The 15,170-nt window shown below is 43.8% G+C and overlaps 1 protein-coding gene and 1 pseudogene across 1 annotated transcript in view; both read right to left on the bottom strand.

Moving 5' to 3' along the window:
- The window catches only part of Cdh13 (cadherin 13), a 1,027,905-nt gene that overhangs the window by 580,034 nt on the left and 432,701 nt on the right, over positions 1–15,170 (bottom strand). The gene's annotated exons all lie outside the window — the stretch shown is intronic.
- LOC115062754 lies at positions 1,237–1,398 on the bottom strand (annotated as a pseudogene).

Genomic DNA, 15,170 nt, shown 5'->3' with positions numbered 1-15,170 from the left:
CTCAGCTTTCTAAATCATAATCTGGGAGAGGCAGAGGAATGTTGTAATGGCTTAATGCCCTTCATTATCCGTAGCCCCCTTGATCATGTGAGTAATCTCAGACATGGTGCTTTGCTTTGTTGGCAAAAGGTTCTTTTTTTCCTATGAAAAAAATACTTTTTATTGGTTCTTTGAGCATTTCACATCATGCACCCCAGTACTGCTCATCATCTTCTCCCCTCATTCCTGCCTTCCACCCTTGCAACATCCCAGCAGAAGAGACAAAAAAAAAAAAACTCATTGTGGAAGCTATAGTGTCTCACACTGTGCTGCACAGTATCTCCTTCTGTCCGCACTTCTTTGCTTGCAAATGTTTGCTGCAATGACTTACTTGTTGGTCTGGTATGAGGCCCCTGGCTTCTGCAGAACTAGCAATACTTGAACCTCACTGTGGGTGCAGGGGGCAGGGAGAGGCACTCGAAACTCCAGAAATATGGAGTACTGTAGTTGGCTAGAGGTAAGGTCAGCTCTTCTGCTCTCATGCCCCCAGGGCTAGCTCTCCCACAATGCCCAAGTAAGGGCTGGGGCCAGTTCCACACAGCCCCCAGACATCAACAGGTCCCGAGGTGGCAGCCCACACTGGGGATAGTAACGGACTCCTACTGATTCAGGGCCATGGATCCAGATGTGGCTCCTGGTGGTAGCACAGGCCAGGACCCCACCATGGTCTCAGGTGGCATCGCTAGCTACTCAAACCAGGCTGTTCTTCACTACCCTTGAGTCTCCAGTTCTGCCTCTCTTCGTTGTGCCCATGTCCCTCTATTTTCTCCTTCTCTTCCCTTTCTTGACCACTTACTTGCTCCCTTTAGTGGTGTGGAGGATCTCTGAGTGTATGGGGTTGTTTTGGGAGGGGCCTTGGGACTCCCGTGTCCCATGTGTGCATTATGGTACCAGGCAGGGGTCATCTCAAGCATTGTCTGCCCAGTACCCCCCAGGACCTGTGCCGCATGCATGATCTCAGGCCAGCTCCCTGTCCAGACCCCATGGTGCTGATCTGGTGGTGGTCATCTGAGATTCACTCCTCACCCAACCTAGTGGAGTGGCCCCAATGCGAGGGCTATCTCAGGCTCATTCCCATCTGGGGCCCTCAGTCCCAGGCAGAGTTCTTCTAGTCTGTGGCCTGCTCCCAGTCCTAAGTGCCATCAGGGCCTGCACAGTGCAGGTCTGGTGGTTGTCTCAGACTTGCTTTATTCAGGGAGTGTTAGACTACTAATTACTCAGATGTTCACAGGTCAGAACACTGAGCACAGACATAGCTTCTCCTCTCCTTTCAGCCACCTATAGGTGCACATGTGATGCAGCATCCCCTTCCCCTGCACCTCCCCACTCCCTACTGCATGCAATATTTCTAGGGGCGTGAATCTCAGGCATGTTAAACAGATAGCGAACCGCCATGAGGAAGAAATCTGTAAGCCCTGGGGGTGGAGGTCGTATCTGAGCACAGCCCAAAGCTCATAGAAGTCTCCAGCTATAGGTTCTATGGAGTTTCTCTACAAGCTGACATCTTTTCCAATCCCGATTTCATTTTTCATATGGTGGGAATGTAGCCCAGAATAATAGAGGTGACAGAATTTTGGCAGGTCTGATGTGGTCCCAGCCTGGCTACCTGCTGCCTCTGCTGGACCCGTTGGTAATCTATCTGAACCTCAGCATCTACATCTACAACACAGAGGAGGGTACTGCCTGCCACCAGGGTACAGGTGACAGCCAGAGGTCCATCCAGCCTCCATACTGTGCCCTCTTTCTAATCCCATTACATATTCTCCATCTGTGCTGGCTGGTTTTGTGTGTCCACTTGACACAAGCCCGAGTTATCACAGAGAAAGGAGCTTCAGTTGGGGAAATGCCTCTATGAGATCCAGCTGTGGGGCATTTTCTCAATTAGTGATCAATGGGGGAGGGCCCCCTGTGGGTGGTGCCATCTCTAGGCTGGTGGTCTTGGGTTCTCTAAGAAAGCAGGCTGAGCAAGCCAGGGGAGGCAAGTCAGTAAGTAACATCTCTCCATGGCCTCTGCATCAGCTCCTGCTTCCTGACCTGCTTGAGTTCCAGTCCTGACTTCCTTTGGTGATGAACAGCAGTATGGAAATGTAAGCCGAATAAACCCTTTCCTCCCCAACTTGCTTCTTGGTCATGATGTTTTGTCCAGGACTGACTAAGACAACATCCCATGTGGCATGTCACTGTGTGAATTGTCCCAGCTCCTTGATGAAGTAAAGACATTCAGCAACTACCCATCAAAACCCCACTGGGCTTTTCTCTGAGGCTATTTTGAGACCCTAGTAAGAGAGCGTGGTTAAAACTGCGCTACATCTCAATGTGTTACGATTCGCGCTTTTGTCGAGAGAGAGTCTGCACTCATATAAATATCCAATTACTATATATTTAGTGGTGATATTTAGAGAGCCTGAAAGAATCTCAGCTCCTGTTACGGTTCTGAATCATCCTTATTAAGAATCAAGTTAATTGCTCCCAAACTTATTAGTCATTTCCCCATTAAAAAAAATCACAAAATTGTTTGAAAGGGAAGCCACCGCTCGAAGTACCCATCTGTCAGCAGACAGAAACATTGTTTCCCCTTTTGCCTGGCTTTCCCTCACATCGAAAGCTTCTCTAATGACTTTTGACCTTTGCGGTTTAGGGATGCGTTCTGGTCTTTTCCACACAGCTCTTAATTCTGTCCCTGTTTATATACATGGCTGCTAAAATGAAACATCAGCTCCGTGACTTTCATTCATTGGTCTAATTCTCGAGTCGTTCTGGATTCCTAAACCTTTGCCCCCCTGGACAGCTATTGCTGCCTTGCAGTTCACAGCTCTGATTTGGGGTTAGCTTGATCTTGTATAGATCTGAAGCCTGTAACCACAGCTATGAGTTCACATGTCCGCATGCCTCACGCAGAATTGAGCCGCCCTCGAGCTCTGCTTTGGTTCATGTGATAGGGCTTTGTTTGTCTCATCACCGAGTCTTTCTTCAAGGTCTTTCCTGCCACTGATATAGGACAGGTGCTCAGGAAACACTAATTAAAATGACCGGCTTGAAAATGTCTTCTTCTAAGATTTATTTTCTTATTTATATGTTTATGTTTGTGTGTTTAACTATGAGGCCAGAAAGGGTGTTTGAGTTGGAGCTACAGGCAGTTATTAGATATCTTGCATGGGTGCTGGCACTGGGGACCAAACGGTGGCATTCTGCAAGAGCAGCAAGTTCCCCTGACTGCTTAAATACCTTAAGGACACTGTCTGGCTCTAAAGGTCACATTTTGCTTATGAGGACAGCAACTGGAGAGCCCAATGTTCCACAAAGATTCCTATACCATTTGTCTGGTAGGCCTCTTCTCAGATTAGAACAAACTTCCTGCTATTGACGGGCCTATGTTCTGTGGGACACACATCACTGGTCAGTTTTATCTAATACAGGAATACACTTCCCTTTCATTTTAACACAGGACTCACAGCTGGTATATGTGGACCCTGGGTTGGCTGTTTAAATTACTTAAGTCTCAGTTTTTTGTTGTTTTTTTTTTTTTTTCATTTAAAACCAGGGTCAATGATTGGATGTATCTCACAGTCTTGTCCCAGGATTGCAATTGTCCCAGTGCATATAAAGTATTCAGAAAGACCTCTGGCTTGCAAGACAGGCACTAGAGATACAAGAGGAGAAGCCAGAGCTGAAATCACCCCCTTCATTCATTTAGTCATGATGTGATTATTTCATATAAGAGTTGGGGAATAGAAAAGTTAACATGTCTGCCAATTCCTGTCACACAGGAGTATCTAAGTCAGGGTGTGTGCGTAATTATTTTTAGTTCATAGACTTCAAATGTTAGAACTATGCAGTTGGAAGTTGCTTAATCTGAGAGCTGTGGCTGCCTTGAATCATCTCCAGTGTAAGACATCCGGGGCACAAGATGGAGGGCTCTTCCCCACTGTGGGTAGTCCTACCAAGAGCACTTCATCATCCTGACACTTGATGCTCCGTTCTGCAAAAGGCAGAGCCTCCTTGACCTTCGCCCATGCCACCGAGCTGCCGTGGGATCTTAATGAGATAAAGATGATGAAGCACTTCAATTTCCTTAAGCAGGGACGAGGCAGATATGTCATTTTTATTAGTCCGAATCTGAAAGTGCTCTTAATGAGCATCATAGGCTCCAAAACGCGCTACTTAACTTTCTCTGTTTGGCATTAACCAGTCTGCACTGAGCCCCGTTGGCAGTAAGGCCATGGGGCAGGATTTTCCTCATATAGAAATGTATACACCGAAGCTGTGCGAGTTTCTTTTGTTTTTTTCATAAGCCATGAATCATGTGAATAAATGGTGATGTGTTTCGTAGAATAGCATATATCCATTACAGCCGTGTTCCCCAAAGCAACGGAACGAGCGCAAAGAAATCCTCATGATGCATTATTGATGTAATTTATTTATATAGGTTTCCATGCACGCTGAAGCTAGCCAATCTCATATTTGTGTTGCCTGCTTGGGAACAAGTACACAAGGGTAAGAGTTAAAAATAAGACTTCCTTGGTAGAAGGCTAGAACATTTTTCTCTGTTTTGTTATTGTTGTTGTTTGTTTGTCCATTTGTTCTGTTTTTAGACAAATATAGCTGGCTTGGAACTCTTGTAGATCACGGTGGCCTCAATCTCACAGAGATTCCTCCTGATTCTGCCTCCCAAATGCTGGGATTAGAGATATGCCCCACCACGTCTGGCTAAAAGCTAGTACATTTTTTGACTGTACTGTATGCCAGATTCGTGGCAGGTATGTTGAAATACACTGAGTATTCACCTCCTGTTCTGCATTTGGTGAGAGTCATGTTTCTACTTGATGACAGGAAGTTACATTTTTGCTACTACTGCTACTGTTGCTATTCTGTAGTAGAATTTGGCAATTCCACTATCACACATAGGATGTAAATTCCTGCTCATGTACTTGATAAGCAACACTCATGGGGCTATAAAGTGGGGCAAGAGGGAGGGGTAGAATCTTGGAAGGAGAAAGTGAGTGATGAGAGGGTGAGATGCGCATGGTGTTTCCATCCTTGGGGCTCTTGGCCTGACAACAAGATCAGCCAGTGCCAGGCGAGCGACTAAACTGGCCCAAATCCCTTAGTTCTGATGGCTTATTCCACAGAGGACACACAAGCCATCAGGGGAAAAATGGCAAATTCTGAGAGTTGAGACTGGCAAGAGAGAACCTTGACTTCTGTTTGTCAATCATGCTCTTCAGTCTGCTGCTGTGGTCCAAGGAAGCACATCTGCACAGGCATTCTCAACATTCATTCATTCATTCATTCATTCATCCATCCATCCATCCATCCATCCATCCATCTGCTCATCCATTCATCATCCATTCATCCATCCATCCATTCATTTATCCATTCATTCATCTTTTCATTCATTCATCCATCCACTCATTCATTCATTCATCCATCCATCCATCCATTCATGCATCCATCCATTCTTTCAATCATTTAGCCACCCATCCATTCATTTCTTCATTCATTCATCCATCCACTCATTCTTCATCCATTTCTCCATCCATTCATCCCTTTATGCATTCATTCACATTTTCTGTGTTTACATTCATGTGTGAGGGCACATGCTCCATAATGCACATGTAGAGATCAGAGGGCATCTTTATCTTTCTGGGTTCTGGGGACCGACTTCTGGTTGCCAGGCTTCTGTTTACCTGTTGAGCCATCTCACTGGACAGAGGTGTTGCTCACCTCAAGCATGGAGTGTACACATTTGGGTTTAGCCAAACCAAAAACAAACAAGCAAATAAACAAATAAAAACAAGTAAACTGTTCTTTGTTCTTTGAGAAACAAAACAAAATCTAGCTTTGCTATAATATTTCTTTTACAATGACCAGGATATAATCCAAGGTTCTCATGATATCAAAAGAAAAAACAACAGGAAAACGTTAAAAAAAATCATATCCTTATTTATTTGTGAATTTACTTGAGAAATGGTCTNACAATACAGCCTTGGCTGGCCTGGAACTCCCTATATAAAGCAAACTGGCCCTGAAGTCANAGCAGCCTGTCTGCCTCTGCCTCTAAATGCTAGGATTAAATGCATTTACCACCAGGCCCAGCTGAAATCATACCCTTAAATGGATTCTACTGCAAAAGAGGAACAGTGGCTTGGGACTCTATCTTATAAAGCTTGAAAGAGAAGTGTCTGCAGCAATAAGCAGAATTNGGTGAATAATGATAATTAAAAGAAATCAGGGGGCTAGAGAACAGTAGAGAAAACAAGGGTAAATGTCATTTATATGGAAAATGGCAATAATCAAGATTGGCAAACTCCTAGCTAGGCCAATGAGATGGGCAGCATCAGAAATGAGGTGGGGCCTGTCTTCATGGGTCCTGTATCAAAAAGCGTGTGGTCAGATGACAAATGATGTATGCCAACGAACAGAATAATGTAAACTCAAAAGTTTTCCTTAAATATTACAAATCAACAAACAGGTATTGTATGAAACACGTAACAACCCAATGTCTAGAGAGAATGCATTTGTTAAAGCAAGACTTTATAAACCTTCCTACCAATGACAGCAGCTGGTTCACAGATCAAGTGGCGTTTCATATATCAAGCCCTTCTGTCATTTGAGGGATGGAGGAAAGCAAGCTCCAAATTCTCATTGAGCAGAGGAGGAAGGACCTCTCCTCAGTTTGTTTTAGGAGGGCATGGTAACTCTGACACCAAAACCTGACAAAACATTGTGACTGGGAAATTATGGGACAATGTCTCAATCAACCCAAAAGAATCTACAAGAAAACATTAGCAAGATGCTTCCATCAGTATGTAAAATGTAGCAAAACAGGTTTTGTTTCAGGGTTATGGGCCTGGGTTACCTGCAAATGTCATCAACAGACTCTGCTACTTAAACAAATCAAGCATTTTGAAAGCATATATCAGGGCTGCAGAGATGGTTCCGTGGTAAAGAGTACTTGCTGGCCTTCCAGAGGACCTGTCTTAGGTTCTCAACACCCGTGTCAAGAATGCTACCATCTGGAGTAACACTAGCAGTTGTCAGTCTGTCACCCTCTTCTGGCACTCACATACACCAACCCATACACAGACACATACACAAAATGAAATAGTAAAAAAACATAAAATCTATAATCATTTTGATAAAGTCTGAGAAAATTTGCAAAATTTTGCTCTGATCTATGACATCAGAGAACAGAAGGGATTCCATCAAGATGACCACTGACTCTGAAATACCATTAGCAAGAGAGTAAAAATCTTCACCCTCTGATCTCAGAAAAAAAAATGTCAAGGGTGATCACTCACTGCATCTGTTTAGCTTTGCACTGGAGGCAGCAAAGTTCCTGCCGGGATTACAGGTGAGAGGCAGAGCCACCATGATTCTATGTTGGTACACAAGTTGAAAGTCCTCTGGTCATCTGCGTTATAGCTCTGGGTCACATAAGCAAAGTCCGAGGGTCACTTTAGAGACAGGGAGATATTTTAGCTCATACACTGCTCTTGCAGAGGATCTGCGTTCCATTCCTAGCACTCATGTGCTATAGCTCACAATGGTTAGTAACTCTAGCTGCAAGGGAGTCTATGTCCTATTCTGGCCTCTTCAGACACCTGCACTCATGTGTATGCACCCGCACATGGACATGGAAATTAAAGATAAGATAAATCTTGCAGAAGCAGTGGCTTCTAGATGCTAACAGTACCTATTTTGAAATTAAAGTCCAAGAAACAAGTTAACTATAGTAGTGCCTAAGGTACGAAATTCTTCAGAAATAAATGCTACAAAAGACATTTATGATTGTTTTATTGAGAACAGCATTGGTGGAAATTAAAGAGAACATACAGAGATAGCAAAGTCTCCCACACTTATGATCTCAGTGTTAAACATGTTCATTTTCACAAAAATTTTCCGTGGACTCACACAATACAGATCACAATGCCACCAGGCTTTCTGAAGAGGCTGAAAAGTTAATGGTATAAGTCATGTGAAAATATAAAAGACATTCCTGGGGGGTGAGAAGACAGGATGGCGTTTGCCACACAAGTGCATAGATCTTGGTTTAATCACTTGTGTCCATGTATAAAGTGGTTGGTACTTGCAATTTCAGCCCTGAAGAAGTGGAGGCAGACAGATCCCTGGGGCTCACTGGCCAGGGCTCATTAGCCCTGCCTCCTAAGTGAGCTCCAGGCCAGTGAGAGACTTTGTCTCAAAGAATAAACAGGATGGTGCTTGAAAAATTACATCTGATTGGCCAATTGACTCTTAACATCTGAAGTATACCTCTGGCCTCCACATGCATGGAAATACACCCACACCCACACCCACACCCACAGAGAGAGAGAGAGAGAGAGAGAGAGAGAGAGAGAGAGAGAGAGCCAAATGAATCTTGAGAAAGAACATCTTGAAAGACCTGACCTTGCTTGAAGGCTTATCAGCCCTCAGAAGAGAACAGGAACAGTTGAACAGTGCATTCCATGGGACAGAATACACAGCTTAGCAACAGACTTGGTGTTTGGCCTATTGACTCTCCACAAAGCTACCAAGCTAAGTCAAAGAAGGAGACAATGTTTTTTTTTTCTTATTTTAAATAACTAACTCTGTGATGACTAGATATATAAGAGGAATAAGGCAAATATGTCTAAATGCACACAAAATTAATTCTAAATGTAATTATCAAAAATATGCAGTTATTTTTACATTAATAGATTGATTGATTGGTGTGTGTGTGTGTGTGTGTGTGTGTGTGTGTGTGTGTGTGTGTATTCACATGCCGTAGTGCGTGTGTGGAGGTAAGAGAAAACCTTTCAGGAGTCAGTTTTCCTTAGGCCATGTGGGTCCCTGGTCATCAGGCTTGGCAGCAAGTGCCTTCCTTTACTGATGAGTCAGCTCAGAGTTCTTTTAAAAATTATAGTTCTCTGAGGAAACCATGAAAAGACTTTTCCATTCTAGACGTATAATCATTAATTTCTTAAACTAGAGGAAACAAAAGTATAGATACAAAATACTAAAATTAAAAGGCATTAATATTTAAAAGTTCTGTACCCCAAAATACTCCACTAAGAAAATGCACAGGTGGGTGGGTCACAGCCTGGGATGAAGTATTTGCAAAGCTTGCCCAATGAACTTTCCCCATAATATATAAAGAACTCTTATAAATCAATGACAAAGTCAAACAACTATATTAAAATTAATAACAAAGCAAGATTATTAAAATGTTAGTCATAAAAATCTAGGTAGGACCTGGGCACATAGTTATTCAGTCCAAACCTATCTTTGTGCCTGGTAATATTCTTAATAAAATCTAGGAAGCAGGATTGCTGAGAAATTTTCACTTTTTATTTTCTGAGACAGCATCTCACCAGGCAGCTCAGGTCATGATTCCCTTGCCTCAGAACCCGGAGAGCAGGGATTATGGGCAGGCAGCACCACGTCTGGCCAGTGATTACTTTCTGGAATGTCCAGGTGTGTTCTCTGATGCTGTCAACGGGTCTGTGTCTAGCTATGGACACGCCAGGCCTGTCGAGACACCTCCATCCCGATGACTCTAAATGAACAAGGCATGGCACCAGGCTCCCATCTGCAACAGTTCCCGGAGTCAGGGTAAACGCTTTAGTCATTTCCCAGGACTTAGGCAGAACATTTGGGAGACGTGGCTTCTCATTTTCTTTTTGGAATATTATCAAACAGTGCTCAAAAGCTCTCTGCGCCAGAGGAGGAAAGTCTGGCGGTGCCATCGTGTTGAGTTTGATGTCCATATGGACCACTCGGTCCTGTCAGAGCTCCTGCATGCTAGTCCCTCTCTCTAGTTTTATGTTCGCCGGGCAGGATGTCTGGAATGAACAGGCCAGAATCAGAATCACGCAGCTCTGCCTTTTGCTGGTTTCCTGCTTCGTCACAGATACTCCTTCACACACACCCTCTTTCCTCTCCGATGGCTTGGTGACCCTACCACCAGGAGGTACAATACAATGTAGTTTTCTTTGCAATTAGGGACTTGGTTTCTGCAACAGTTCTGTCCATGGGATGATTCAGTATCAGGGATGTGTAAATGGTCTGGTTTCTATCACGTATCTTATGTTTCCAGAGCTAACTCATGCCATACCCAGCCTCAAGCACTGTTCAGATTTCTCCAGGAAAAGATACACAGTAATTACAAATGCTGAGCGTGTTTGTGTCATATGGTATTACTTTGTTATATTAAGCATACCGCTTAATATAATTGTCTTATCATATTTAAATTATTGCGGGGAGCTTTAATAGTGAGATAATCTACATGGGATCCATTTGTAACTGAACACACTCTCATTTTCTCCTTTTCATTTGTATGAGATCAGTATAATCTCCCGACAGGAATGCAACCTGTATTCCAGGACTCTGAAAACAGCTTTCTTCAAGGGACCTGGGATGTCACCAGGTCACTTTAGGGAGGAAGACCTGGGGAGTGTTCCTCACCATCTGGGTGATTGCCTAGCCAACCTTCCTGATGGGTAATTAAATAGCACCTAATTAAATATACCGAGAAGGTCAGGCCTCCGGCACTGCCTATTTTAATGCCAAAGGGAGGAGACACAGTCATTAAGACACCCTGCCTGTACACACCTCAAGAGAACCCTGATCCTGGCACTAAGTGCCCCTGGGCCTACCACTTGTACAATGAGACAAGTGGGACTTGAACCCCAGGCTGCAGGGGCTCCTCTGTCTGTCTACCTGAAGACACTGATAATGCATTATGGGCTGTTTGCAATGAACTGCCTGCTCTCTAGACTCAAATCCAGCACTCAGGACAGTGGAGCGCTGTGACCAGTGAGTGTGTCTTTCAGATTTTGGGCATGGAGATTCCTCTCCGAAAGGCCATGCTACCTTGAAAACTCTGGATTTCAGTAAAGAGGATGGAAAAGAATTTTTGTGCCCAGGGAATGTTGAGGAATGCACGCCAGTTGCCTTTTGACAACTTGGCTCCAACCTACAGGGTCTTGTTGGAAGACAGACTCAGAGAAAGTCAGGCGAGGCGAGAGCTCTGCATTCTGTCTGTGCCTGAAGATGAGGATGGGCCTTTTGTCTCCTGGCAGGGGCTTGAACTGGCCTGTCTGTCACACAGCTGGTCACAGGAAATGCATAGCCAGGATCCAGGTGTTTGCAGTCCCATTATACAGACACACAGAGAGCTCTTCTCCCCCACAGGAAATTCTTCCAGCTGGCTGCAGGGAGAACAGGTGCTTCTGTGGGTTTCCTGGAGAAAGCGTTCCTCCAAGGAAAATGGGGCTGTGTTCAGAGTTTGCAAGCAGAGGCTCATATGAAAATGTTCATGCCAGGGGCTGGAGAGACGGCTCAGCATTTAGGACCGCTTCCCACACTCGGGTTCGGTACCCACACTCACATGGCCGCTCACCGCCATCTGTAACTCCAGTTCCTGTCAAGCTCTGTGGGCCCTGTATACATGTGTACAGTCAAACATGCATATACTTTAAAAAAAAATCATCTCAGGCATATGTATTATTTCTGGAATAATACAGGAATACAACATCAGTTTGTCTATCATCATGGGTCTCATTCAATTATTTCAAGTAGCTTTGATGTACTCTGGAAATGAAGACTCTACGAACAATGAATACACATCAAGAATTTCCAAAGACAGTGGAATGTGCCAGTTGTAATGTATTAGAAAGTACATGCAGAATTCTAAAAGCTAGGCACAGAAATTAAATAAATTTCTAATTCCCTGAGCTGAGTGTGCAGTGAAGGGACTGTATTTGCCTGCACTGGGTTAATATTGGGTCGGATAAAATATATTATTTGACTGATTTTACTTCTTTACATTGAGTGTTTTAAACACCAACACAATTTTTTTTACATTGAACATATGCCCTAAATTATATTTCTACTGGCCACTGGTTCAGGTAGGTGGACAGATAGATGCAGATGATGAATTCGTAGGATGAAAATTAAGTAATTTATAATTTATACATAAATTTAGATATAGGTGTCTTAGTCAGGGTTTGTATGGCTGTGAACAGACACCATGACCAAGGCAACTCTTTTAAAGGACAGCATTTAACTCAGGCTGGTTTACAGGTTCAGAGGTTCAGTCCATTATCATCAAGGTAGGAGCATGGCAGCATCCAAGCAGGCATGGTGCAGGAGATGCTGAGAATGCAGGAGTTCTACATCATCTGAGGGATGCTAGCTTCTAAGCAGCTAGTATGACAGTCTTAAAGCCCTACAGTGACACACGTACTCCAACAAGGCCACACCTCCTAATAGTGCCACTCCCTGGTCCAAGCATATACAAACCATTGTAGTTAAGTCTCATATGCATATACCACTTCAGAATTATCTCAGGCAAATACATACCTCTTTTCAAATTGACTATACATGCACCTATACATGCTGGATATTTAAAAAAGATTTATTTTTATGTTTAATTATGTATATGTGTAAGTGTTGGAGGGGGGAGTAAGTAAATGTGTGAGTCAGGGTGTTGGCAGAGGCCAGATGTGTTGATCTCCTGGAACTAGGGTTGTAAGCATCTGTGAGCTCCCTGACATGGATTCTGGGAAAAGAACTGGGGTCCTCTGCAAGACCAGTAGGTGCTTCACCCTCTGAGCCATCTCTTCATCCCAGTGCTGCATATTTTAAACGTGGGTTCAAACAGTTTTCACATCTCATGTGACATTACTTTTCCTTGTTTAGGAGCTGAGACAATGGCTAACAAGCCCAACGTGTTTGCACCTGAAAACCAGTTTCCTGAGCTGACAGTTTCACAGTGGTGTGGGAGGGAAAGGAATCTATGGCTTCCTTCCGTTAGAGTCCTCTTTCTCCTGGATTTGGGAGCATTATTGTCCCAGTGAAGGCAGCAGTTGCTCTTCTCAGCCTCCAAGGGCAGATGGACCGTGTTTCGGCCACAGCTGTCTAGAGTCGCCGGGGAACAGCAGATTAACAGTTCAGTGACTCTGTCCACAGGCAGAGATAGCCTCAGCTAATTGTTTAGCCTCCTTGCTTCATGTCTACTCTCCTTTCCTGAGAAGAGAACCTCATGGAAGCATACCTCTAACAGTACTGGCACTGGGTATGGATTAGATGAAACAAAGTTGGTAGGCCCTCAACATATATTGCCTGGACACACAGAATCCTCAATCAACCCTGGTTGCTGTGGTTAGCATTTCTAATACTTGTGTATATTCCTGGGCCTTCTCTTCTGAGCATGTCCAGAGCCACACTTTCCTGTCCTCTTTGCAATAAGATAGGGCTGTGCCACCTTCAGGACCAAAGGATAACAGTAAGAAATGTTATCACTCCTAGAAAAACATTCACTGGGAAGACAAATAAATCCTGAATGTTGTCCTTTTATGCCACAGACCATGCTGGCACATCACCTCAAGATATTAGATGGCTCATGCTTACAGTGTCAGAAGTAGGGAGCCTGAGGCAAGAGGATAGTTAGCTCCACATTCAAACCAGCCTAAGATCCACAGTGAGACTCTATCTCAAAACAGACAATAGATACTGATGCCATGGTCTAGTGTGGCAGACTGTGTAGAACATAATTCCCTTAAGCCTACCTTGATAAGGTGTCATGAACAAGAAATAAATCCCCGTTGTTAAAGTTGTTACACATTTAGGGAGCTGTTTGTCATAGCAGCCTAGCTTAACCCAGTCTGACTCAAAATAATGTGTCCTGAGACAACACCTTTGCTGAATCAGCTTTTAAGGTTTGCATTTCCAAGGGTCCATGGCTCAACCTTTCCCAGATTAAAAAAAAAAAAAAAAGCAATTTGGTCATTCTTTCGAGAGCAATAGTATGTCAACCATCACCCTGTGTACAGGGAGACTGTCATCTCTGACCAATCCAAGTAAGGTTTCTCTTCCTGATGTGACCAACAAGAATTGTCTCTCTGAGGAAATGGATTCTTCCAGCTAGGTTTGCTTTGCTGAAAGAACTTCCTCTCCTATAACAGTTTTTTTTTTACGATCAAGATCCTTTTTATAATATCACACTGAGGCTATTAAATAGACCGGAAACTACAGATCATAAAAATGTCAACAGTGAAACACTCATTTCTCTGCAGGTTGAGAAATAAAAATCAATATCTGTTAAGTTACTCCTCAAGACCAGAGGGAAACAAAGGGTGATTTCAGTAGATCTGGTGGTAATCTTTAGTCCAAGTTCATGAATTCATTGCTGTTGGCTAGAAGGGGCCTCAAGTGTCATCCTAGCCATCCCCATGATTGTCCAGATTAAGTTCATAGTGGCCCGGGCCAAGATATTTAGACACAGAGACAGGAAGATCATGAACTTCTAATAATACATTCTAAGAGATAATTAATGATTTTACAGCTTTTCAGAAGCCAAGAAAGCTGAAATTTGTTGTGGTAAGAACATCATTTCTTAATAAACACTCCGAGGAGCAAGAAGCTTCCAGAACAGCCAGTGTGATATTTTAGGTAAACACAAGATTTTTTTTTTTCATCAAGATTCTTGGGGGAAAAAAAAAGTTGAAATTGGTCTAAAAATTTTTGGAGAATTTTTCCAGTGGGATGGGCCCATGCTTCTCTCATTTCTTTCATTTCCTTATCTGGTCTGAAACAAGAGCACTGATTTCAGACTGGCGCCTGGAACCCGAGAGAGATTCCCTGGATGCACCGTTAGTGTAGACGCTTTGTTTTCCAGCTCTAAGAGATAATTGCTTGCGGCCTGCCTGCTTGAGAGACAGACGGCAATGTGTCGGCTCTGCGGTCCCGGAGCTGTGTGGACCATCCACTGTAAGGTGACCAGGGTTATCGGTGGATCCAGTGGCTACAGCGAGCATTTGGGGAGAGCTGATAAGGGTGAAATGGCCCCGTGTCAGGGAGAGACAGGACACGGGGTGCTGGAAAGAAATGATGGTGGCCTTTCTGAGACAAAGCATGGCCAAGAGGATGATACTCTGGTGGCAGATTTCCTGAGAGAAAAATCTCACTAAGCTCTGCAGTGTCCTACCTTACTGTGCAGGGCTTTAACCTCTTCATCTGCTTCTGGTCTTTCCTTCGAAATCATGAGAACAATGCTTTCTATCCTGTGGAACTATTTTTGCAAAGCATGCAACAGGAAAAAAAATGTGTTGAGGTGTGCATCTCTCTCTCTCTCTCTCTCTCTCTCT

The sequence above is a fragment of the Mus pahari genome, chromosome 20 (assembly GCF_900095145.1).
Source record: "Mus pahari chromosome 20, PAHARI_EIJ_v1.1, whole genome shotgun sequence".
In the NCBI taxonomy this organism is placed as follows: Eukaryota; Metazoa; Chordata; class Mammalia; order Rodentia; family Muridae; genus Mus; species Mus pahari.
The sequence above is the reverse complement of the archived record's forward strand: the minus strand, read 5'-3'. Positions and strand labels throughout refer to the sequence as shown.